A 26,811-nucleotide genomic window follows, 5' to 3' on the forward strand; every position below is an offset into this window, starting at 1 on the left:
ATTCCCTTCACCTAGATTCACCAGTTGTTAACATTTGCCACATTTGCTTTATTGCTCTCTCTGTATGTAATAATTATTATTGCTTATCCATTTGAGAGTAAATTGAAGATATTTTGACCCTTTACTCCTAAATAATTCACTGTGTATCTTCTAAGAACAAGGGCATTTTCCTACATAACTACAGTACAATTATCAAATTCAGGAAATTTAACATGTTAAATTTGATACAATATTATTTAATATTCAGTACATATTCAAGTTTAATATTTAATATTCAAGTTTTGCCAACGTCCCCATAATGTTCTTAAAGTAACTGGATTTCCCAAAACCCAAGATCCAATCCAGGATTATGCACTGCATTTAACTGACAGGTCTCCTGAACTTCCTTTAATCTGGAACAGTTCCTTTGCCTTTCTTTGTCTTTCATGACAGTAACATGTTGGAAGAGTACAAGCCAGTTACTTGGTAGAACAATCCTCAGTTAAGGTCCCTCAACTGTTTCCTTGTGATTAGATTTTGGTTACACATTTTAGAAATACCACAGAAAAGTAATGACATCCCTATTTCAAGCATGTCAAAAGGAACATTTTTTTTCTAACATCTTTATTGGAGTATAATTGCTTTACAATAGTGTGTTAGTTTCTGCTTGATAACAGAATGAATCAGCTATACATATACATATACATATACCCTCATATCTCCTCCCTCTTGTGTCTCCCTCCCACCCTCCCTATCCCACCCCTCTAGGTGGTCACAAAGCACCAAGCTGATCTCCCTGTGCTATGCGGCTGGTGCCCACTAGCTATGTATTTTACGTTTGGTAGTGTATATATGTCCATGCCACTCTCTCACTTTGTCCCAGCTTACCCTTCCCCCTCCCCGCGTCCTCAAGTGCATTCTCTATGTCTGCATCTTTATTCCTGTCCTGCCCCTAGGTTCTTCAGAACGATTTTTTTTTTAGAATCCATATATATGTGTTAGCATACGGTATTTGTTTTTCTCTTTCTGACTTACTTCACTCTGTATGACAGACTCTAGGTCCATCTACCTCACTACAAATAACTCAGTTTTGTTTCTTTTTATGGCTGAGTAATATTCCATTGTATATATGTGCCACATCTTTATCCATTCACCTGTCGATGGACACTTAGGTTGCTTCCATGTCCTGGCTACTGTAAACAGAGCTGCAGTGAACACTGTGGTACATGACTCTTTTTGAATTATGGTTTTCTCAGGGTATATGCCCAGTAGTTGGATTGCTGGATCATATGGTAATTCTATTTTTAGTTTTTTAAGGAACCTCCATACTGTTCTCCATAGTAGCTGTATCAATGTACATTCCCACCAACAAGGCAAGAGGGTTAAAAGGAACATGTTTATCCCACTACTGGTGATATTAATTTTGATCACTTGACTGAAGTGGTATCTGCCAGATTTCTCCACTGTGAAGTTACTGTCTTCCCCTTGGTTGTTAATCTCCAGAGAGGTCACTGGAAATGGTAGTAATACCCTTTTCCTCATCGACCTTTCTCTATTAGTAACACTTGCCTGAATCAGTATTATCATGATGGTTGCAAACTAGTGACTTTTCTAACTCTATTGTTCCTTCTACAGTTTTTATTGGTGGTCTACCAGGAACAGTTTTTCCCTTTTTCTTATTTTATTTATTTATTATGGACTTGTGGATTCTGATTTCATTCAATGGGTTATAAGACACTACTATTATTATTCATTTTGATGCTCAAATTTTCCCAGATTTGGCTGTTCAAGCTAGTTCCTACATCCCTTTGACATGCCCCCCTTATTTTTTTGAACCCTTCCTTACTTTGTGTTCTAGGCTCATCTTATACTTTCCCTTCCCCAGCTCTCAAACCAGCCATTTAGGTCTGTGCACTGGTTGTGTTCACTGCTACTAGGGTGTCATTACTTCTAGCCCTTTCATCAGACAGAGCTAGGAATTATATGCATGTCTGTATGAATGTAGGTACATTTTAATCATGAGTTCATATGTATAACTCTAATTCCAATCCAACACCATAGAGGTCTTCATTGCCTTCTTCTGTTTCATATTTTTTATTTCCCTTCTCCCACAGTGAAAACCCTAGCTCTCAAAATAGCAATGAATTTACTCATTTGCTCAATCCTACAATACACACAAAATAGTTTCAGAACTGCTATATCTCTACACTATAGATAACAGCCTACTACACATGATTCAAGGTTTTTTGTTTTTGTTGTTGGCAGTCCTTTCACCTTTAGGTCAAAGTCCTGTGTTAAAAACTTACTTGGATTCATTTTTTTTCTTCTGAGAGTTTACGTTATTCACTAAAATACAGTTAGTTCATCTGTTGCTGTTTGTATTCAATTTTGGAGGCTTTTTTCTCCCAACTCTGTTAATTTCATTTTTGAACATATAAAACATTACCAAGTTTCCAAAGCTCATAACTACACAAAAAGGTATAATCAGAGCAATGCCATTCCCTCCACCATCCCTTTTACTCAGTTCCTACCCACCCCCTACAGGTAGCTAATTAGTTTCTGGTTACCTCTTCTCTATTTTTGTTCTATCAAAAGATTATGCTTTCTCAATGTGGAACAGAGAAATGGGACCGCATACTGGATCAAGAAAGAATTTTAAGATGGAAGACATAACAGAATGTTTGTATTATAATGTAAATGATTCCACAGAAACTGAAATTGAAGGTGGAGAAGGGATGGGATACCTGCAGAAAGAAATATCTATCAAAATAACTTCTGGTTTAAATTTGAGGGATATCAAAAGGTTCCCATATTCCAAAATAGACTGCCATCCTGTTTGTAACCTTCCAAATTAGTTATACCTATGGCTCTAGAGAACCCACATAAAACGGGGTTATTATTTTGGAAGGATAATTAAGCTATCACTACATATTAATATTAGTAGAAGAAATTCTGCCCTGGCAAGAGGGAGGTTTTGAACTTTGAGCTAGACATTTAAGCAGGAATAGAGACGTGAGAAGAGAATGGCTGACACGAGGATCTGTGTAGTAACACAGATGGATAGTAATGATCGTGTTAGAAAATCAAACCCACATCTCTGGCACGTCTTGGAAAATTTACAAATATGCTATTGAGTAACTGAGGTTTATTCCTCATGTCCTGGCACTAAGTCAGTGTGGCAGAGGGAAGAACATGAACTTTAGAGACAAAGCGGTCTGGCCTTAAATCCCAACTGAGTTACCTAACAGCTACATAACCACTGGCAAGTTACTTAACATCTCAGAGCCACAATTTTCTTACCTGTAGAACTGGATATGTCTCTTTTGCCAAGTTAATGTAGAATATAAACAGAATAATGTATAGAATTGCCCCTAGCCCAGAACATATGCTTAATAAGTAGTTCCTATAATAAATGCAGATTAACAAGGTAAAGAAATTATACAGTGTGTTTCAATAACATGCCTAAAAGAAATAAGTGAAATCACACCATCTCAGGCAGTATTTGGTAAGGGCAAAAATAATGTCCAACATGTAGTTCCAATTCTCAATTTTCAAAATGTCCCAGAGTCTATTTTTAAAGTGTAAAAATACGTGCTGACATACTAATGTGCCAATGATTTAAAAGAAACAATTCTGAGATGTTGATCAAATGTTAAAAACTTCCAGTTAGGGACTTCCCTGGTGGTGCAGTGGTTAAGAATCCTCCTGCCAATGCAGGGGACATGGGTTCGAGCCCTGGTCTGGGAAGATTCCACATGCTGCAGAGCAACTAAGCCTGTGCGTCACAACTACTGAGCCCGTGTGCTACAACTACTGAAGCCCGCACGCCTAGAGCCCATGCTCCGAAACAAGAGAAGCCACCGCAACGAAGACCCAAAGCAGCCAAAAATTAATTAATTAATTTATAAGATGAATAAATTCTGGGGGTTTAATGTACAACATGGTGACTACAGTTAACAATACTGTACTGCACACTTGAAAGTTGCTAAAAGAATAATCTTAAATGTCACACACACACATACACACAAAGGCGATGGATGTATTAACTAACTTTAACTGTGGTAATCATTTTGCAATTTATATATCTATCAAATCATCACGTTGTACACCTTAAACTTACACAATGTTATATGCCAATTATGTCTCAATAAAACTGGAGAAAATAATAAAAGAAGCAATACCAACGACTCTGAATAACCTCCTAAGTAATGCCTATGGCTCACAAAGAGATGAACATAAATGTATCAAAAGCCATATTAACCAACTTTATAATTTTATAAATGTGTATACACAAGAGAATTAAGGACGTTCAATAAAGCAATGTTTTAAAAGTTTCTATTTCACTTTCAAATTAATCTACAAACCAAAATGCAACATGGAAAGTCTTAAAATGATCTTTAACTAAATACTGAAATATACAATAAACTTTCAGAGCCTAGAATCAGTAATAACGCCAAAGCCCCACACTGAAGAGCCTTAAAATGCGCAATGGCAATGAGACACAAAGCATACAATTTTACCCGTCGTTTTCCTCGCCGACTAGAAATGACTTCTCTTTCATCTTAAATAAGCAGTGTGTGCTCTACCTCTGTTCTAGAAGACGCACTTAGAGGTCACAATCTCAGTATGCAATACCAAGACGATTAGAATTCATCAACAATTCAATGCCGAACGTCTTAAGAAAACTTTCCAGTAGGGTGCTAATCCACAGACCGAGCTATTTTGCTTGTGGAAGGGGAAAGATGCATCCACACCCTTTACTAAAAGAGAAAAGGAAGGAGTGGGAGAAAAGGGAAGAGAGAGAGATGCAAAATAACAACACTGCTTCTATAACCAAATGAAAGTCTGTTTTTAAACTTTGGGAAATTCTTCCTCTGCCGAAGAGCAATAAATATCAAAATACAATACAAGGCAATCATTTGTGTTTTGAAGCAGAAAAAGAATGCGGAGAGAAAAGGAAAACATTTTATCATGTACTGAACTTACAAGTATTCAAAATCCTTAATTCCTTCCCCCCGCCAAATATTGGGCATCATATCCTTTACAAAATAAATTTAACACGAAACCACTGGACTCATTTTTAGCACTCAATGGAGAACTTTTATCTCTCCCAGCGCTCACCACCCAATAACCCTTCTGGGAAGCCCTGAATAACCGCTATTCTCGGGACAAACGCAAGCTCGCGTTCCAGTGCCCCGGAGGCGCCTCGGGGCGCGGAGAGGAACCTGGGGGTCTGGAGGCTAAGGACCATAGACCGCCCCCTCGCTGCCCAGGAAGTGCCCGAAGCGGCGGCCGAGCGGCTGGTCCCCGCACCGGAGCGGAGCGCCACCGAGGAGCGCCCGCCCCGTCCCTCCCGGGCAGGGTCCGTCTCCCGGAGTCCCCAGTCCCCAAGTCAGGAGGACCCCGCCGGCCGCGCCTCACGCCCCCTGCGGGAAGCCCGGGATGCCCCCGCGGGGCGCACCGACAAGCCGCAGCTAGCTCGGCCGCCGCCTACCTGGAGGGAGCTTGGGCCCGCGTGGACTGGCGTGCGGAGGTCAGCTGGGCGCTCAGCAGCCCCTGGCGCACGGAGCCGGCTTGCAGAGCGCAGAGTACCGCCGAGACCAGCGCCGCCGAGATCCGCCGACCACACCCAGGCCCGCGCCTCCCAGCAGCCAACTCCGCCGGGCGCGGGGCCGGGGCGGGGACGTGGCTCGAGGCGCGAGGCGCGAGGCGCGAGGCACGAGGCGCGCGAGCCCGCGGGGACGCGCCGTGGACGCGCGCAGACCCTGGAGCGTGCGCGGCCCGGGCGGGGGGCGAAAGCAGCTGGCGCGGAGCGGAGCGTCTGCTTCCTATTTTCTCTCTCGTTTCCTGCTAGAAGAAGAAAAACATTTATTCCCGGGCAGTTTCGTTTTCTTGGTTCGGCGCCTGGACGCCGGAGCACACTTCTGAGTAGCGCCCAAGTGGTGTGGCCGGTTTCCTTCCTGCCACCGCACAGGCCTCAGCTTGCTCGTGGGCAGGATAGAGGGGCTGATTTAGAAGACCTCAAGGTCCCATTTAGGTTTAACATTCTGGAATTCTAAATGTAAGAGAGTAATCTGAAGCCCAGAGTCTTACAAAACTGCATTGCAATCCCAGCTCTACCGTCCCTAGTTGTATGACCGTGTACCATCTCAGGGCCTCAGTTTCATCATGGGCAAAATAAGGATACTGTACCTGCCTCAAAAAGGTGCGAAAATTTTAGCTGCGGTAACATTTGCACAGAGCCTGCCTCTAAATAAATGATCAATGCTTGGAAGTTATCGTTACTGTTGTCACTGATGAAACCGGGCCTTCCAGATAACCCTGTCAAGTTGCTCATCTCTGCATGAGTTAAACATCACATGCAACCGAATTTTTCTAGATTTCTAGGGGTGTTTTATGTTTAAAATGTCATAAAATGAATGCATCTACCCAATTTGCTTCCTCTGAAGTCAGTACCGCCCGGGAGCAATTTTCCTCTCCCCACCCCCATCTTTCTTCTGAGTTAATTCCAGTTTGACAGACTGTTGCTATAGCATTCCTGCTCTGACGTCAAACAATTTAAAGAAACAGCCCTGGGTAACGACAACTGCAGAGGAGTTCTTTGTGGAGTTTTTGTGCTGGAGAAACGTTTGAACAATATCTTAAGAGAACTTTAACACCTCCGCAGCCTTCCATTTCTTCTTCAGCAGCGTCCCACCATCACCTGGAATAAATCTTTTAGTACCTTCATGATGAGCACACCCTGACTGCAGCTGTGGAAAAATGTGACCGTTTTGTTTAAAAGCCAGACCATGACAAAGATGGAAACAGCTGTGGTGCTAGGGTGATGAAATTATAGGTGTTTTTTTCCCCAAAATTTTCATTTTCCTTAATGTGGGGTGCTTGTTTCCATTAAGAAGAAAGAGGAGAAATGCCAAATCTTCTACATATCAGTGTCTGAAAAGTTGATTGGGACCTGAATAGTTTGCAGCTGTAACTATTTATATGTTTTAATGATTAAAGCCTGAACTTTATCATTGTCATTTTTAGGAGGAAGCAAAGGGAAATTATTATTTAAGGAACTCCTATTACGTACCAGGCTCCCTGCTTTCTTATATTGTACTTAATTCTCATCCTAACTTTACAGTGTGCATTCTACCTCCATTTTACAGATAAAGAAACTGAGGCTCAGTGAGATTAAGTAATTTACATAGAATACACAGTAAGTGTCTCAGCCTTACATGGAATCTAGATTGGATTGACTCCAAAGCCCACTTTCTTTTAGATTCTTTTCTGTCTTGTTCTTGTGCACTGGCACTTGTACAGGTCTTTGAGAGGTGGTTGGGTTAAGATTATTAGCTGAAAAACAAGTTGCTGGTATTTAGGAAAACCCAGTGGAAAGTACTGTGTTATTCTATTCCACAGAGGATTCGGGGAAATATAAATCAACAGCTTCTAAACACAAAAACCTGAAAATAGTTTACAAGAATTTTACTGACCATTATTTGAAGACTTGAGAATAAATTACACAAAATGATCACTTCAACCTTCCTGAAAATTTGATGTGGACTAGAAGAATAAAGTCAAAGTACAAGAAAGGAAAGTTTATTATCCAAACTAGTTCACTTCCAAGAATATTATATTTCTGTTTTGCCACATCTGCTGCACATTTTTCTGGAAGGAACACTTACTTGTTAAAGGACAAGCCTGTGTTGTAAATCTGAAAGTAGAGCTGATGAAAAGAATTTCATTAGCAGGAATAATTTCCTAAAAGCACAGTGATGCATATAAGTGACCCAGCAATTAGTAATTTTTCAAGTGATAGCATAATCCATGGAGAAAGAAAAAGAGAGAAGGAAAGAAAGAAAGAAAAAGAAAGAGAGGAAGGAAGGAAGGAAGGAGGGAGGGAAGGAAGAAAGGAAGGAAGAAAAAGAAAAGAAAGAGAAAGAAAGAAAGTGTTATTAATATTCTCGAAGCCCATAGATTTGTGTAGACAATTGTAATGATGTATCCTGCCTGCTTCTAATATTTAAACCCAGTGTTCATGTGTTTGGATGCCACTGGCTGATATTTAGATTTCTAACTCATTACACCCATGTTGTCAAATCCTATTCTATTAAAAGAGGATGGGGGGCTTCCCTGGTGGCACAGTGGTTGAGAGTCCGCCTGCCGATGCAGGGGACATGGGTTCGTGTCCTGGTCCGGGAAGATCCCACATGCCGCGGAGTGGCTAGGCCCGTGAGCCATGGCCGCTGAGCCTGCGCATCCGGAGCCTGTGCTCCGCAACGGGAGAGGCCACAACAGTGAGAGGCCCGCGTACTGCAAAAAAAAAAAAAAAAAAAGAGGATGGTGGGGTCCCTGCTAGAGAACCTTTGAAGACAAAATCCCTGTCTGTTTCATCCTTGTGTTCTTTGTGGTGTTTAACAGAATACCTTGCACCTACTAATTATTCAGTGAGCAGATGAATGAATAAAGGTACCTGGCTACTTGTTTTACTCAAATAACCTTCATACCAACCACCCTCAGGCCCTACTCAGAATCATAGAAAGGAGAAGAGTGATCATTATTTTTCTGGGACTCAGTTGTAGTTGCTTCTACAAGGTGTTTTGCTCTCTTATGACCAAGTTCAGAGAAGCTCTGCTCTCGGTCCTCTATTGGATGAATCTGAATCCTGTTCTCAGCAAGCTACCCTAAAATCCACAGTGCCACAGGTTCATAACCTCTGCTTTTAAATCATACCCCAGGGCTTCCCTGGTGGCACAGTGATTAAGAATCCACCTGCCAATGCGGGGGCACAGGTTCGAGCCCTGGTCTGGGAAGATCCCACATGCCGTGGAGCAACTAAGCCAGTGCGCCACAACTACGGAGCCTGTGCTCTATAGCCCGGGAGCCACAACTACTGAACCCTGTGCACCTAGAGCCCATGCTTCACAACAAGAGAAGCCACCGCAATGAGAAGCCCGTGCACCACAACGAAGAGAAGCCCCCACTCGCCACAACTAGAGAAAGCCCACGCGCAGCAACAAAGACCCAAAGCAGCCAAAAATAAATTAAAAATAAAATAAAATAAATAACTCATACCCTAGAAATAGTCTTTTTTTTCTGAGCCTGCTTTGCTGTCAGACAACACCAAGTGCGTTATGAAGAACAGAACCGTCAAAGTGTACAGTATTCCAGTACTACCTTGTTGTATATGTTGTATACATTCCAATTCTATTGTATTCAGGATGAGACCAAATTACATACATGGAATATACTTTATAGAACATACATGGAATATACTTTATAGAACTATACATATAGAATAAGTTGTATACATTCCAATTCTATTGTATTCAGGATGAGACCAAATTACATACATGGAATATACTTTATAGAACTAAAGTAACAGGTTTTCTTCCAACTACAACAAAATAGTTCAAAAATATTAAACGGAAATTTTCTAATCGGATATGCAGCAGAGTTCCTCAAGGATGTGGGAAACGATTCCTTAGTAGACTCTAAGAATTGAGTTTATGTGTTGTTTCAGACATCCTTAATCCCAAGAAGTCATGTCCAAACACTTCCCTCTTGCTTATGCACATTGCATTTAGATACAAGCTTTTTCTACAGCTTATATTTTGAGCCCGCCTTTGCTGTGTTCTTGTGACACTCCTAATACATATCAGTTATAGCTCTTACGCCTTTCTGCTCAGGTTCTCTAATGGCAATTTGGGTCCGTCACCTACATGCACATCAGTGACCTTAGGAGAGCACTGTACTTGACTAATGATGTCTGTCTCAGGCATAGGAGGGGAATATATATTTGCCTCTCTAGGTCCTGTGGTTCATTTCTCTGGAATCTGTTATTGGGAAGGGACAGGCAAAGTGGAAAGAATACTAAACTGCACATCAGAAGACGTGATTTAGAGCTTTGGCTCTGGTACTAAATATCTGTGTGAGCAGATCACAACCTGCCTACATTCTGTCTTGTTCAATATATACAATTGGAGTGCTGGATCGTAACAGGATTGGCAAATAGCACTGATGTCATCCCTCAGTACTATGCCCAATGTATAACTTCACTAATCAGAAATGCACTCTTCCCCTCTAAGCCTCATTACCATCCCCCAAATTCTTCTGAACACAGGTATCCTCCCCCCGCTTCAGCAGTTCACTTTACACCACTTCACATTTATGAAGGACCTACATTAGAACCTGTTTTTACTAACTGAAAGAAATCTAAAGAGGATTTTGCTTTTATGGAAAAGCAAAAAGACCAAAAGCGAGAATAGCATTCAGCATTTGTTTTTTAACAGCCTTTACAGAGGCATTGCACACCCAGAGCAGCAAGGAGAGCAGCACTACCCAGCTCCTTCCCTGGGAAATGCACTCAGCATCTCAGCATCCAGACGCCATATCTTTGAACTATGTCTGTGAGCATCTGGGCTTTATCTCGATTTATTTTGTGCTTCCATTAGGAAGATGGGTCCTAAGGTAATTACTTCTTCACTTTAGGCCATTTCAGCTTACAAATTGTTTCCTAGGAAGGTTCTACTTTTGGATAGCAGGGGAAACCTATACCACACTCCAGGAAGGCATTCTGATCTATTGGTTTGATAAGTGAGTAAAAACATTGTTGTTGGCTATCTGTTGCTGTGGGACAAGCCTCCCCCAAACTTAATGGATTAGCACAACAGCAATCGTTTATGTTGCTCATTATAACCTACTTAGGCAGGGCTTGGCTAACACGCTCTGCTCTGCTCTGGGCCGTGTCAGCTAGTTTGATTCTACTTTTAAGATGGCTCTGTCATATGGCTGGCAAGGTGGTGCTGGCTATTTGTTGGAAGACCAGCCAGGGCTGTGGACAGAGACCTCTGTTCCTCTTCACTTGGCCTTTCCATGGGCTACTTGGAATTCCTCACACTACGGTGGCTGAGTTCCAAGAGCAAGTGTTCGAAGAGAACAGGGAGGAGGTGCATAGCATTTTCATCACTTAACTTGGGGAAGCACATACTGTAGCTTCCAGCATCCTCTCTTGGTCTAGACAGTCACAAATTCAAATCATAGGGACATAAAACTCTTGATGGAGGAGTAGCAACGTTCTAGAAGAGCATGTAGGCTGACACCTATTTCTGCAGCCATTTTTGGAAATACAAGCTGCCACAAGCATATTTGCTGACCCTGGGTTAATCTATGAGTCTAATGATCTAAGATTCTGTTTTTCCATTCCTTTTTCCCATTTAGCATTGTTTTATTTGTTTATGCTAATGTGCTCTGTCTAACAGATATTTCAAACAATGGAAAATATCTTGCTTTCCTTGCTAATTTGTTTTTTTTTGGCTTTTTTTCATTTTTAAAATTGTCATACTGTGAAATTGATATTTTTCTTTTGGTGTATGGTTCTATGATTTTAAACACATGTACAGATCCATGTAACCATCACTACAATCAGGATACAGAACAGTCCTATCATCCCCCCAAAATTTCTCATGCTATCCTATTATTATTATTATTATTATTATTATTATCTCACCTCCCTCCCTATGCCCTAGCAATCATTGATCTGTCCTCCATCCCTACAGCTTTGTCTTTTCGAGAATATTATATAAATGGAATCATATCATATGAAACATTTTGAGACTGGCTTCTTTCAGTCAACATTGTACCTTGTTCCTTCTTATCACCGAGTAGTATTCCATGGTATGGAGGTACCACAATTTGTTTACCCGTTCTCCCACTCAATGACATTTGGGATGTTTTCCAGTTTGGAGCAATTATGAACATAGTTTCTATAAACACTCATGTACAGATTTTTATGTTAATGTATGTTCTCATTTTTCTAGGGCAGGTAACCATGAGTGGGATTGTAGTGTTATATGGTTAGTGTATGTTTAACCTTATGAGAAACTGCCAAATCATTTTCTGGACTGGCTACTCCATTTTTCATTCTCACCAGCAATGTATGGGAGTTCCAGTTGCTCTGAGTCCTTGTCAGCACTTGATATTGTCAGTGTTTGTTTGTTAATTTTTGCCTTTCAGATAGATGTGTAGTGGTATCTCACAATGGTGGTTTATTATTGTATCTTCTTCAGCATCACATATACATGTTATCTCCTGCCTTCCCCTACCCTGATCCAGTCTATGCATTTCTGTCAAATTAATTTTCCTAAAACACAATAGTGATTAGATTCACTTTTGGCTCAGAGAACCTGCAACAATTTCCAATTACTTACTGAATTGAATATATCTGTCTTGCACTGGCTTTCAAGGCCTTACATAATCTGACTCCAACCTACATTTCCAGGTTCATCTTTTACTCCTTTATTTTTCTCTCCACCTAGCCTTTTTGCTCTTCTGAGAGTAGCCTTCTCATCTTTGTCAGTGTTGTTCCCCAAACTGTCTCCTCTGTCCTTCTCTCTGTATCTCTCAAGAACCAAGAACTTGAGACTGTCCTTGCCCCTCTGTGCCTGGAATACCACCATGTAATACCATGCAATCTAACCCAGACACTCTTCCCAGGCTCTTCAAGCACCCTCCTGGGCAGGTCAGAAAATCCAGGACTGGGCAGGTAACCAGCTGGGGAATGAGTCTCCTTTGTTGATACAGACCAACTATTTTCCAAGTGATTCTACTTGGAAATAATGATATTATCTCATGCCTATCTTACCAGTTCTCTGAGAGGTTTTTGAACCATTTTTGAGATTTGAGATTAATGATATGGTAATTTTTCAACTGACTTTGCCATAAAGCATGAAGAGCTCTGATAGCTGTCAACAATATATCACTTCCCTTCAGCAATGAAAGCTGAGAAAGAATAATTTAATAACATTAATTGTTTCCTGATAGAAACAATTGCTTTGGTCTGATACCAAGTCACTTAGCCTGGACTTCAAACTCTACCTAGGAAGTTAAAAAAAAAAAGTGAAAAGATGATATATAAATCAACTATTGCGCTAAACATTTTTATTTGAATGTTGAAGAGACACCATTCTCAGTAACAACAAATATTAATGAACCTGCTCTTTCGAACAAACCTCTAAGATTAAAGGAATGATTTTGAAAGCCTTTGCTTGCTCCAAGGATTATTTAAGAGAAAAAGAGTTATGTGTTGAGACTCCCTTCGCCATATTTTCTAAGTGGACCAGGACATCTAAATCATGTTTTCAAAAGCCTATATAAATTCTAAGAAAGTTAAGTGAAATTGTTAATGGTAGCAAATTCAGTTCAGGTCAAGAGTATGATGTATTCAAGTTACATTCTACATAACTCCCCTCTTCTATAATTATGCCCATAATTATAGTGTCTAGAGCATAATATATTATTTTGCATGAGCTAGAGGTTTACAATTATATGACTATTCCATGCCACAATCTCACTCCTGGGACTCACATCTTATCACTGTATCCTTAGTCTTAGCACAGTACCTGCATATAGCAGGGATCTCTCATGTTTGCTCAATGAATGAAACAATACAGAGCTCTAAGGAGAGGTTGCTGGGAGTTTCATTCATTCATTCATACATACATCCACTCATTTATTCATTCATTTGCAAGCATTTAATAAGTTCTCACACAAAAATGTATCTTCATAGCTATTTAGGAACGAATAGAATCAGACTAACAAAATGCTTGATTCAACATTAATGCTTCTAGGAGTGGAGTCTTCCCCTGGCAGATGGGTGGTCAAGCTGAGGTGGAAGCAGAACACAAGGTCTAAGGCTTGGGACAGTTTTACACTTTTCCTTCACTCAGCCCTCTTATTGTCATTTTAAGTTCTTAATGTGATGTGGGGAGGGGCAGGGACTGCTCTCACACTTTTGTCATCCAAAGGACAGCAGCTAATAAGGGTTTCTGGAGCAATTCACTCTCCTCAGGGACCAAGGATGGGAGAAAACTACTGGGCAGAAGCCAGCTTCTGTTCTCATAGGGTGTGCTGAGTGCACTAATGGGTGTGATATCATCACCTGTTTTTAAGTGCTCTATGGGAAAGCCCAGCTCCTTTGCATTTGAGACAGACTATTAGTGGGGGTAATAATCATTTAAACAGGACTGCTTTTCTCTTCTTTAAAGTACCTTTAGAGGAAAAAAATCAACAAATAGGACTAAATGTCTGAAAATAAATATTTAAAATGCTCTAGAAACACGGCAGAGTTAAGGTTTTTTCAAAACAGAAACAATCTTCTTTGGAACAGATATCCTAAGTTAGTATTTCCCCTTTGGTATCTTTTAGGTTTATATACATTTATTGAATATTTAGGAATCAGCACTTCACATTATTTACCTCATTTACTATCTACAACAGACTTAAAAGGAGATATTATTATTCTTATTGTGCAAAGGAGGAGATTTAGGCTCAGAGACAGTAAACTCTTGCTCAATGTCCTGAGGTAGTGCCAGGGGATGAGTAGGAAGGGTTCAGGCTCCCATCCTTCTTATCTCTCTCTAACCTCCATCTCCAACAGCCCTCCTGGCTACCCCAATAACTATACTACCTAAGGAAAGGGTTATGCAAATTTTATGCAAAACCTGCCCCTCCCTCAGCAGTTCCCTACCCCTTGAGCCTCTCCTGTACCGAATCAAACACCTAATACATGATAGAGCTTTCAAATGGAGCCAGAACTTTCTGACCCAATGCTTGGGTGTGTTCCCGTCCCTGCTCTTTGAAGTCTACTCACCAGCAGTAACACAACTGCCCTCACTTAGGTTTCATTTTGGATATTGTATTTCCTTCTAAATAAATTAGGTCAAAACCTCTGGTTAATGAATGCCTCAGAAGTTTTTCTATCTCTTCAGTTGTATTACATAAATAAAAATCAGGCAGGTAGAGAATTTAACCACTCCACCCTCATCCAGTTTGACTTGCCCCAACACTTACCCAAATCTAAGAGACTTCACAAATTCTTTCAGTCAGAGAACATCAACTTCTTTGCTCTTGTTTGCCCCCCACCCCTGCCCCTTTATCAGGATAGCTACTTACTGCTCTTCCCGTTTTGCTTTAACTGAAATGAATTTGAGCTCTTATCCCTTCTGCTGTTTGGATTTCCTGCTTAAAAACTCTGAATCAGAATGACATTAATCCTACTTTTCCTGCCATGTGGCATTTTTGTTCATTACAGATACTTGTACTGCTCCTTCTTACTTTCTGAGAATTTCATGGACTTTCTCATTGCAAATGAGTCAGTGATTTGGAATTTGCATCTTCCCAAGTAACAAGTAGGCTGCCTCATTTTTTAAATCTCATTTTTTAAAGAAAATTCTAGTCCAATTTATCATTTTTTTCAAAATCTGATTTAGTTACACCCAAACCCAGAATTTAATTAACTAGTGTTTACATTATTAGCAATGTCCAAATTTAAGTATAGTTTCTGTAGAGATCAACCCTAGGGCAGCTGCACAAGTCTCTGCAAGAAGGTTCCTCTTCTTTGGTGACAATGAGTCAGATTTGTATTAACTCAAAAATGAACTTAAGGAGAAAAAAAAAGAAACTTTGTCATCTAATGAGTAACTGTTTCATCTTGGTTTAGTTGATAAAGCAGCAGCTCTAAAAATAAAACTTTCTGTACATTTGTTCTTTTTTCTCTCTTTTAAAAACTAAACTCTTAACTTTGCCCTTTGTCATACCTAACGAATATATAATTTAACAAAATGACTCCAAGAATTAGTAGTTGGAAGTAATTTCTTGGTTTGGAGATGGCGTGCTAATTGCTTGGGTCCACATGTGAGCTGAAATACAAATTTCAAGAAAGTTTAAATGTCCCCAATTTAATTATTTTCCATGAAATCAGACATAGTTTTTTTTTTTCCACATTGACAATGATTGCCTAATAAGTCTAACCTAGGCCAACTAAAACATGACAACTTTCCAGATCTTTTTCTTCCTGAACCTACAACTATGATGGTATTTTACACATTCCAGTAACATTTATTAAAATCTGCCTTTTATTGAAGTTATTTGTATAACTGTGTAAAAAGTGATTGTGTAATAAGAGTCTTAGAGATATAAATCAAGTCTGAACCACCTTTGTATCCCTTATGGCACCAAACAGAGTTTTCTGACTTTCTGGGCCCCAATCCATCCAATATACTACTGTTAAATTCATTTTCCTGAAGTTGAGCTTTGCTTAAGTAACTTTTTGGATAAGAATCTACAACATTTTCATGTTGTTTACTGAATTAAATGCCCCTGTCACACCTGGCACTCATAGCCTGCCATTACCTAGCCCTAACCTGTCCTTTCCAGCTTTTTCTCTATGGTATTTTCCATTGAAACTTGGCTCTTCCTACTTCTGAGAAGAGGTCCTGGGATTGCCCACATTTCTTGTGCTATTCTCACTAACTAGAGGGCTTCATATAGGAACCTATCCACAAAGCCACATCCGATCCTCCCAACTGAACACATCTCTCCTTGTTTCTGATCTCGGCAGCACTTGGTTTGTACTACTCTTGTGTACTTCTGTCACTACTGCCCACTTTGGCTTAAATTATAATCATCTGTGTGCTTGTTTTATCTCCCAGATTTGAGATTAGGCATGGCATGCTGCAGAGAACATGAGCTATGACGTTGGAAAAATCTAAATTCATATAGTGCCTCTATCACTTCTGAGCTTTTTTTTTTTTCACTTATAGAAAAGTCATTGAATCACTTGCCTTCTCATGCTCTGAGTTATCACAAAATTATTGTGAGTAAAAAGAAGATTCTTTCCACCTTACCCAACCCCATTTGTCAGTACCAAAATAAAAAGTGATAAAGATAAAAGGGAGTAAACAGGCTAATGAATAAAAAGAGACAGAAAGCTTGTACAGAAAGTCTAAGGAGGTTTGAAAAAAATAATTAAGGGTGTTTAGCTGAGAAAAGAAAGAACAGAAGGACAGACTGTATTTTTCAATTTCTTTGAGAAATTTTATTAGCGGTCTTTACATTCACTGAGTCAGGGAGCAATACCTGCAGTCACTCAAAGCAAAGAAGCCCCTGGAAATCAAAAAGAAGTCAAACTCATTTCTCTCTGAATCTGTCATTCCTCTACTATGTCTTTCAGAAACAAGACATTGAAAAGAAACAGTGCCATCTGGCATATATTGGGAGATCAGATACTTTGTCTCACAAAACAGAAGAAATTTATCATATTATAAAGGACAATTTCCTGAAATAAATTTGCCATTGTTTCTGCAGGAGAGGAAAAGAATTAATATACACATTAATAATAATAGTAAAAATAATAACCCTAAACATTTGTCAGGTGTTTATTATGAGCCCATTAAGTAATTGGTATCCAAAACTGTTGTCTTGCTTAATAGTCCAATAATTTTGCTACTCAAAGAGTGGTCCATGGAGCTTGTAACAAATGCAAAATTACAGGTCCTGCTCCTCATATTCAACCTATAGAATAGAATCTACATTTTAAAAATATTCCCAAGAAACCACCAACAGAATAAAAAGACAACCTACTGAGTGGGAGAAAATATTTGCAAATCATATACTGATAAGGGGTAATAACCAAAATACATAAAGAACTCATACAACTCAACAGCAAAAAAAAAAAATTGTGGTTTAAAAATGGGCATTTTTCCAAAGAAGATATGCAGATGGCCAACAAGCACAAAAAAAGATGCTAAACATCACGAATCATAATGAGATATTACTTCACGTCTGTCAGAACGACTGTCATCAAAAAGACAAGAATTAACGAGTGTTGGCAAGGATGTGGAGAAAAGGAACACTTGTGCACTGTTACTGGGAATGTAAATTGGTATAGCCACTGTGAAACACAGTGTGGAGGTTCCTCAAAAAATTAAAAATAGAGCTACAACGTGATCCAACAAGTCCACTTCTGGATATTTATTCAAAGAAAATTAAAACACTAACTGGAAAAGATATATGCACCACCATGTTTATTGCAGCACTATCTACATTAGCCAAGATATGGAAACAACCTAAGTGTCCATTAGTGGATGAACAGATAAAGAAGTTGTGGTATATATATACATATAGTTGTGGTATGTATATATAATAAAATATTATTCAGCCATAAAAAAGAATGAAATCTTGCTATTTACTACAACATAGATGGAACTTGAGAGCATTATGCTAAAGTGAAATAAGTCATACAGAGAAAGACAAATACTGTATGATCTTACTTATATGTGGAATCTTAAAAAAAACAAAAACCAGGGATTCCCTGGTGGCACAGTGGTTGAGAGTCTGCCTGCCGATGCAGGGGACAGGGGTTTGTGCCCTGGTCTGGAAAGATCCCACATGCCGCGGAGCGGCTGGGCCCGTGAGCCATGGCCGCTGAGCCTGCGCATCCGGAGCCTGTGCTCCGCAACAGGAGAGGCCACAACAGTGAGAGGTCCGCATACCGCAAAGGAAAAAAAAAAAAAAAAAAAAACCAAAAAACCAACCTCATAGATACAGAGAACAGATTAGTGGTTGCCAGAGGTGTGGTGGTGGTGGTGAAATGGGTAAAGGGAGTCAAAAGGAACAAGCTCCTAGTTCTAAGGTAAATAAGTCATTGGGATGTATGTACAGCATGACAACTATAGTTAATACTGTATTGCATATTTGAAAGTTGCTAAGAGAGTAGATCTTAAAAGCTCTCATCACAAGGAAAAAATTCTCTAGCTACTTATGGTGATGGTCATTAACTAGACTTATTGTGGCGATCATTTTGTAATACATACAAATATTGAATCATTACGTTGTACATCTGAAACTAATGTAATGTTGAATGTCAATTATACCTTAAAATATCCCCAGGTAACTCATAAGTACACTACAGTTTGTGAAGCACCGATAAAGTCCTTTCCATGAGGATTCTAAGATCCTTAACATTACGAAACAGTTTTTTCCTCTCTCTTTCCACCTCAGTCTTAGTCACTTGAGGTTCTTTAGTGTCCACTATGATTTGGACTAATATGGGTTTGAAAAATGCAAAAACATACTAATGTTAATATGGCTGCAAGAAGGTTCTGAAAGTGATGGCATCTTTTCCACCTTGACTATACTGAGGCCAGGGAAATGCAGTCAATAATCAGAAATTCTTTTCTAGTCATCTATACCTGACCTTTTCAGGAGAGTTAGTATTAGTCTCACATAAAAGAGCTGTGGGTTGAACAGGTGAAAATAGACTTTGAGGAAATCAAATGGAGAGACCACTTGTAGCAGAATTTCAGATTCAGGTGGATAATTGTCAGTATACCCTTTCTGTAGGACAATTTGCCAATAGGTATTAAGAAAACTAAATCTCTTTGACCCAGTGATACCACTTCTAAGAATTTAGCTAAAATACATAATCAAAGATGCACACAACGGGGGCCTCCCTGGTGGCGCAGTGGTTGAGAGTCCGCCTGCCGATGCAGGGGATACGGGTTCGTGCCCCGGTCTGGGAGGATCCCATATGCCGCGGAGCGGCTGGGCCCGTGAGCCATGGCCGCTGGGCCTGCGCATCCGGAGCCTGTGCTCCGCAACGGGAGAGGCCACAACAGTGAGAGGCCCGCATACCGCAAAAAGAAAAAAAAAAAAAAAAAAAAGATGCACACAACGATTAATGATTGAAAATTTTGTATGTGCCATTATTTATGTTAGTGAAAGTTATGTCACTAAGATATTCAACCCAATAATGGAATGATTAATTAGATGATGATGTAGCCACATGATGAATTAATATGCAGCTAATAAAATTTTATTTTTGATTTGGGAAAAGCTCACAATATTTTAAATGTAAAGGTAAGCTCACCAAATAAAAATGGAGTATGATCCAAATTTTATACAAAGTACTTACACGTAGAAAAGAAATATATCAAAATATCAACAGTAGTTATTGCTCAGTTTTAAATTGTGGGAATATTTTATTTATTTATTTATTATTTGTAATATTTACCAAAAATTTTACAGTGTGTTATTTCTATCATTAGGAAAAAAATTAAATAACAACAAAATGTATAGTCGGTACTCCTTGATTAGTGCTTCGGATTTCAAGTCTTGAGTTGGAAAAGAAAGTGTATTTTTGAAGGAATATTCTATCATTTTTCTACTTACTGCCCATATATTTGGAAAATGACCCTCCACAGACAATAAATATACCCTGTGAAAATGACAAAGGTCTGACTACAGACATCCCTTCCTTTATTCTTCTACTAAATTCAAGAATATAGCAGTAATTTTATCCAAGGTTAAAAGTCCATTACTCATAGTGAAGGAACTTTAAAAAAAGTTTTACTTTGGAATAACTATAGATGCACAGGAAGTAGTAAGGATAATACAGAGAGGTGTGTTGTGCCCTTCACCCAATTCCCTCTTGAAGCAACGTTTAAACATGAATTATTTGCTGGATTTCATTTCTTTATCCTTATAGCAGGAGACTAGTGCTGAGCAGCTGTGTCGTCAGTTCTAAAGGCAAGTCCAGTCCTTTCAGTTTCTTTATTTTGAAAACGGGGAAATAACTTTTTTCTTAACTTCCCACGGTGACTCTGAGTCATAGATGTTTACAAAGAAATCTCAGCCTGTTATATTGTATCATTTCTTCTGCCAAATCCATGTGTAAATGTAACCTCTTAGTTGCAGTTTCAGTTCAAGAGTGCATTTGCGCTGAGCTTCTCTCTTTATAGGGAATTACCAGGTACTGCTGGTACTCTGTTCGGCTAAATTGATGTAATGGATGCAGAGAAAGAGAATGGAAAAAATAGTCTTGACTGATATAAACTTCTCTATTGTTTTTAATGTGTTGAGGCTTCAACATAACTGAAACTTAAAACATTGAGGATTGAGCTTCCCTGGTGGTGGTGGTGGTGCAGTGGTTAAGAATCTGCCTGCTAACACAGGGGACACCGGTTCGAGCCCTGGTCTGGTGAGATCCCACATGCCACAGAACAACTAAGCCTGTGCGCCACAACTACTGAGCCTGCGCTCTAAAACCCGCGAGTCACAACTACTGAAGCCCATGAGGCACAACTACTGAAGCCCGCATGCCACAACTACTGAAACCCACGTGCCTAGAGCCCGTGCTCCACAAAAGAAGCCATCGCAATGAGAAGCCGTCACACCGCAAAGAAGAGTAGCCCCCACTTGCAGCAACTAGAGAAAGCCCACGTGCAGCAATGAAGATGCAACGCAGCCAAAAAATTAATTAAATAAATTTTTAAAAATTGAGGATTGAAAAAAATAGTACCCTATTAAAAGACATCTGCTTGATGATGAGATTAAAACCAAACCAAACCAAACAAAGTGACAAAACCTGACTACTTTTCTTAACCATTGTTAATGGTAAAATCACGGAGGCTCAGAGATGGCAGGAGTCAATGGTTAAGTGGGCACTCTGGAGTCACTTTGCCCAGATTTAAATTGTGGCTCTGCCGCTTATGAGCTGCGTGGCCCTGGGCAATTTCTTATTCCTCAATTTCTTTATCTTCCTGGCCCATAGTAGGCACTCAAGAAGTATTAGCTATCATTCCTGTTGTAGAAATTATAAATAGTGAATTCACATTCTTTGGGATTACCAACCCCACTTTACTCACATTATTCAAGAAATCTTTCTCTTTTTTTTTTAGAGTTTGAGTAGGATTGGTATTAATTCTTCTTTAAAAGTTTGATAAATTTCACCAGTGAAACCATCTGGTCCTGGACTTTTATTTGTTGGGAGGTTTCTGATTACTGACTCAATCTCCTTACTAAGAATCAGTCTGTTCAGATATTCTATTTCTTCATGATTCAGTCTTAGTAGGTTGTATGTTTCTAGGAATCAAGAAATCTTTAAAACCAGTATAAAGTTGCATATGTACTGCAATAATGTTGATTTACAGGACACTAAGACACAATTCAATTTTAGCCTTTAGCAAGTGATTCTATATAATATCACGTGTCTACTTGTTTTTAATTTAATTTATTTTTTAATTTTTTGGCCACACTGTGTGGCATGTGGGATACTGGTTCCCCGACCAGGGATCGAACCTGCATGCCCCCCTCATTGGAAACGCAGAGTCTTAACCACTGGACAGCCAGGGAAGTCCCCACTTGTTTTATTTATTTATTTATTTATTTATTTATTTATTTATTTATTTATTTTATTATTGCTATTTTGGCTGCACTGGGTCTTCCTTGCTGTGCATGGGCTTTCTCTCTAGTTGTGGTGAGCAGGGGCTACTCTTCGTTGTGGTGCAAGGGCTTCTCATTTGCAGAGGCTTCTCTTGTTGCAGAGCACTGGCTCTGGCCACGCAGGCTTCAGTACTTGCAACACTCATCTTAGTAGATGTGGCACACGGGCTCTAGGGCATGCAGGCTTCAGTAGTTGTGGTGCTCGGGCTCAACAGTTGTTGCTCACAGGCTCTAGGGTGCAGGCTCTGTAGTTGTGACACACGGGCTTAGTTGATCTGCGGGATGTAGGATCTTCCCGGAACAGGGATCAAACCCATGTCCCCTGTGGATTCTTAACCACTGCGCCACCATAGAAGTTCCCCCACTTGTTTGGTTTTTTTTGGGGGGGGGGCTGTGTTGGGTCTTTGATGCTGTGCACGGGCTTTCTCTAGTTGCGGTGAGTGGGGGTTACTCTTTGTTGTGGTGCGCGGGCTCATTGCAGTGGCTTCTCTTGTTGCAGAGCACGGACTCTAGAGCGCAGGCTCAGTAGTTGTGGAGTGCGGGCTCAGTAGTTGTGGCTTGCGGGCTCTAGAGTGCAGGCTCAGTCGCTGTGGCACGTGGGCTTAGTTGCTCCGTGGCATTTGGGATCTTCCCGGACCAGGGCTCAAACCCGTGTCCCCTGCATTGGCAGGCAGATTCTTAACCACTGTGCCACCAGGGAAGCCCCCCACCCACTTGTTTTTAAATGGCTGGAATTCTTTTCTCTCAACACACATCTCCAGGTGCCCAGTTGAACAAATTTCCTGTCTACAATTGTGTTTGTCTCCCATAAACATTCAGGCATCCTAACATTTTTATGTTCATTTTATGTAGAAATTGAAAAATTATTTGTGAGAAAATCAAATGAGATTATTAACCAGAAAGCCACCACTTTTCAGGCCAAGAGACCAGGACAGGGATAATTTGGCTTTGTCTATCCAGTGAAGGAGTACCAAAATTGAAAAACAAATAAAAAATCCCTGTCATTTTGCGAAGCTAATGGAGGAGTATTTCCCTAATCCACATAAAGGCATCCTATGAGCTAATTAATTAGTTCAATTAAAAGTAGAAGAGGGCTTCCCTGGTGGCACAGTGGTTGAGAGTCCGGCTGCCAATGCAGGGGACACGGGTTCGTGCCCTGGTCCAGGAAGATCCCACATGCCGTGGAGAGGCTGGGCCCATGAGCCATGGCCACTGAGCCTGCGCGTCCGGAGCCTGTGCTCCGCAACGAGAGAGGCCACAATAGTGAGAGGCCCGCATACCGCAAAAAAAAAAAAAAGTAGAAGAAACATTGAAGTGCACAATGTATAAGAGCGCATGTTAGAAAAAATACTCAAATAGCTACAAACTCTTCTTAAGTAGCAAGTATCAGATTATTACAGTCTTCAAGTCTTCTTAAGTGCTCCAGCATCCCTTAGAAATATTGTTCTCAGGTCATAGAATAACAGAATTTTAGAAACATGAGAAATCCTAAGGATGGTGCAGCCCAACCCTTCATTTTACAAAGGATAACAAGTGCCCCAGTGGAATTGACTTGCTTAAGTGCATTGGATACAACTAGTAGCTGAACCCAAATATTCTGACCCCCTGTAATGACAGCAGTAACAATTTTCTGGTGCACAGCTCTGAACACCTTTCCTTATGCTATGTCTCTTTAACTCTCACTGTCTTTATTTTTCCTTCTCTCCATCATAAGCCAGCCTGTCATTCCCAAGGTCCTGGTATCCTCTAGGAGAAGCCTGGTAAACAGCTTGTCTCCTTCACAGCCCTTTTCTCATACCATGCACAATCCCACCCACTACTTGATACTGTCATTAAGTACAGAGGGGTTTGTGTTTATTATCCAAGTCCATACGGATGAGATATAGTGTAAAGAAGCAGAATTTACTATTACATGAAAATACTCACTAATGAAATCACTGATCAAATTCCAACAACTTTAACACTGGTCTCTTCTTGTCCATGACATCTACAACTTGGTCAGTCAGTCATCTCTATCTGATTTTTAGATATGGTCAACATCTGCTAAAAGAATGGGAATACAGTGCAAACTGACTGAAAACTGAAGTTGTAAATCTTGTTAAAGTTGCCAGAATTCCATGAGGTGTGTAGCTGTAAAATCAGTCCTAAGAAACAGAGTTTCTTACTTCTCTCCTTCTAATTTTTCAAAGACAGCTAATGTCATTGATAGTGATGATCTGACACAGTTTAAGAAGATTAAACTTGTTAATTAAACAAAAGAAGTAGACAAGAATCATACCACAATAGGCATTTTTTAAAAGAATGATTTAATTTAAAAATCAATGAACCATCTTTTAAATTATGCTACAAGTATCAAATATATTTTGTTCAATCAATTGCTCCAAAACAAAGTTAAGACTTGATTCATTCTAAGACTTTGGGCATAGTCTCAACTCCAACCTAAATTTTGTTCAATATAAGATAAATTGAATTTATTTTCATAATTTGCTCCTTTTAAATATCAAGTTTCAATCAAATATTTATTTATCACCTGCTGTAAAAGTATGGTCCCCTTCTTTAAGTGATCTTTTTGTAACGCCATAGCTCCTCAGAGAGGGAATGTATGCATACATAAACAAAGATTAGAAGACTAGAAAGACAGAGTAAAATCTTAGTACAAAATAGGTCATCTCTGGAGTGGTAGTGTGGCAAGTGCTTTTTGTGTTCTTCTGTGACTTTTTCTAAATTTTTCAAAATTTTCTAAAAAATAAACACACCCTGCTCTTGAAATATGAAAATACTTACTTTTAAAAAGACTGAATTCTCTTTCCACTCCATCTCCTCATAAGCCCCCACTCCCACCAAGAATCTGAAGCATTGAGGCTGCAGTTCTTCTTTCTACTAAGACACTAATTATTCCTGCTGTTTTCAAGGGTAGAACCACTTCTACTGCCTGTCATCGATGCAGTTAATCTTCAGTTTTGCCATTCAAACTTAAAATAATCTATATTTCTGAGTAAGTTTGCAATTATTCTAAAGCTTTTCATGACCCTCCTTTTTCAAGCAAGGGAGGTGGTATAGGTAACGTCTGACAGGTGGAAATCTCTTCATTTTTTGTCTGACTTTTCTGGCTTTGGGATGTAAAGTTAGTCCTGAGAAATAAAGTATCTTATCTTCCTCCCCCTAAAAGATAATGAGCCTTTTATGATTTTTACCCTTTATCATGTCAAGTGTAGGAAGTCCTTACCCTGAAGCCCTTCTTCTAGCAACAATCAGCTAATGGGCCAGTGGTCTGTTAAGGCCAACCCTGGTTCATGATCATAAAACCATGATGCCCACATATATAAGAAGCCATAGACATAGTTCTGCCGGCTGGAAAACAAGGGCTCACCCTCTTTCTATCCCAAAGACAATTTAATGTTTTCTTTTATTTATTTATTTCCTTTATTTGTCTGTTGTCCTGTGTATGCTCTGTCTCTTTCCACAACAGAGAATACTTTTTCCCTTCTAATGCCAGAGTTGTATGGCTGACAACAGAAGACCCGTAAAATGAAAGAGTAAAATAGAAATAGGAGTTAAAAAGTCAAGGATTGAGAAAATTATAAATAAAAAGTAATACATTTGTAATTAATTAACATATATATACTATATTATAAACATATTTTTAGTCAATTTATAAGTAAGTAGTATAAGTTACAAATAGGATTAGGAAGAAGAAAAGGCTCATAAAGGCACAAGTCTTGAAAAACTATATAGTTGTTATTGTGGAGCTTCAAATTTCACTCTAAGCTGCCTGGCAATTAAAGCTAAAAGAAAGAAATAATCAGCATAATTTCATTTTCCTTCGTTAATTCAGTGGGGGACTCTATAGTAGATTTATATGATAAAGCAATTATTGACATCACAAATGGCAGAAAACCTGTGACAAACAGACCATGGTTTCTCATGATACTAAATATAACCTCTATTATTAAGACTAAAAAAATTGTCACCTTTTACCAGATAATGGTTTAAATAATCTTTTGATATTCTCTGTACATTATTTAGATAGCTTATTTCCATTTTCACTTTAAGAGAATTCTTTTCTTTTCTGAGAGTGTCCTAATAAAGATTAGGGTTAGAAAATGTTAACTAAAGTAAAAAATATTTAACGAGTTTTATTACAATCAATATAGTTTAAGTAATTTTGAATTATCCCTCACCCGTTCCTTCTTAAGCCTCTTCAGTCTCTCAAAATTGCGGAATTCAGGCCCCAAAGAAAGGATGTTAGAACTTCTCTTGTTCTGTCTCCTCATTCAGCACTTATGGGCATATTTTCTCAGTGTCTTAGTCTCTGAAAATGTATAAAGTACAATTTCCAAATTGTAAAAAAAAGTGACTCTTGGGTAAATAAAAAATGAACACGTGTCAAAGATTTTATTCAACTTGTTAATTAATAAAGGAACCAGGGAATTCCCTGGCAGTCCAGTGGTTAGGACTCATTAGGACTTGCGCTTTTGCTGTCATTGCTTGGGTTCAATCCATGGGCCGGCAACTGAGATGCCACAAGCAGCACAGCGCGGCCAAAAAAAAAAAAGGAACCAGAAGATACTAAAATCAGTTCAAAGAGCAAATGCGAAACTGGACTGACAAAGGCAGACTAATTGATTTCTGTCTTAGGTATAAAATTGGGTAGCCCTCCAGCAGAGCCATACATCACGAACTATAGGGTTCTTTTCACTGGTTAGAAATTATTCGCATCTCTGCAGGATGAAGAAATTCAATCTTCATTATTTGCGGAGTCCTTATCTGTGAAATTCTGCTCAT

At 39.4% G+C, this 26,811-nt stretch overlaps 1 protein-coding gene across 6 annotated transcripts in view; it reads right to left on the bottom strand.

Moving 5' to 3' along the window:
* GNB4 (G protein subunit beta 4) overlaps positions 1 to 15,023 on the bottom strand; it is a 70,705-nt gene extending 55,682 nt beyond the window's left edge. For 2 of the 6 annotated variants that reach the window (XM_060099168.1, XM_060099165.1), the window contains exons 1-2: positions 14,815 to 15,022; positions 5,474 to 5,829 (exon numbers count right to left, since the gene is read on the bottom strand). The gene's annotated coding sequence lies outside the window, so the exon portion shown is untranslated. Of the gene's footprint in view, positions 1 to 4,499; positions 4,519 to 5,473; positions 5,830 to 14,814 lie in introns of those variants that run through there. The other 4 variants (XM_060099167.1, XM_060099166.1, XM_060099169.1 and 1 more) reach the window with 4 other exon arrangements.
* Between the last annotated feature and the right edge of the window lie 11,788 nt (positions 15,024 to 26,811).

This window comes from Mesoplodon densirostris, chromosome 5, assembly GCF_025265405.1.
Source record: "Mesoplodon densirostris isolate mMesDen1 chromosome 5, mMesDen1 primary haplotype, whole genome shotgun sequence".
Classification (NCBI taxonomy): Eukaryota; Metazoa; Chordata; class Mammalia; order Artiodactyla; family Ziphiidae; genus Mesoplodon; species Mesoplodon densirostris.